Raw genomic sequence first — 720 nt, 5'->3', positions numbered from 1 at the left:
GGGGAAGGAGTACATAATGTATTGCCTGTACTGTCAGCATCCGGACCGAAAACGCGTCAAAAAACGCACTGCATGAGTAGCACCGCGTCTGCCGATCCGGACCTGAAAATCATGTGAACAGGCCCTTAGAAGCAATGTTTTGTATCTGTTTTTTTATTATGATAAAATAATTGTTTTATAAAAAAAATTTGAACAATGGTATACTATAGATACGGGATATACAAAGCATTATGAGAAGAATTTATCAAAACTGGAACAGTCAAAATCTGGAGCAGCTGTGCATGGCAACCTCTCTCTTTTATTTTCAAATCTTAACTGAACAAACTGAAGAGAGAAGCTGATTGGTTGCCATGCACAGCTGCTACAGATTTTGTCTGCTCCAGTATTGATGAATTCCCCCCTGTGTGTTTTTAACGATACGTCACAGCACAAGCTGTTCGACATCAGACTCTCTGTCTTGAAACTTTGCAGGGAGCAATATGATGGGGGGAGCGGACTCATATTGAGCTTTGAAACAACAGAAGAGCTGAGGAGAGCCTGGAAAACATGGGAGAATGAGAATAGTGCTCTTCCTGATGTTAAATAAAAATTCTAAATATAAAAATGCAGTATTACATATTTACCGGACTAAAAATTAAAAAAATATTTTTAGAAATGAACAAATGTTGAACACGCTATTTTTTTACTTTATTAGATGATCTCAGTTAATATGAGATCATC

Source organism: Nanorana parkeri, unplaced genomic scaffold (assembly GCF_000935625.1).
Source record: "Nanorana parkeri isolate BGI_ZX_2015 unplaced genomic scaffold, ASM93562v1 scaffold1631, whole genome shotgun sequence".
In the NCBI taxonomy this organism is placed as follows: domain Eukaryota; kingdom Metazoa; phylum Chordata; class Amphibia; order Anura; family Dicroglossidae; genus Nanorana; species Nanorana parkeri.
Note: the sequence above shows the minus strand (reverse complement) of the source record.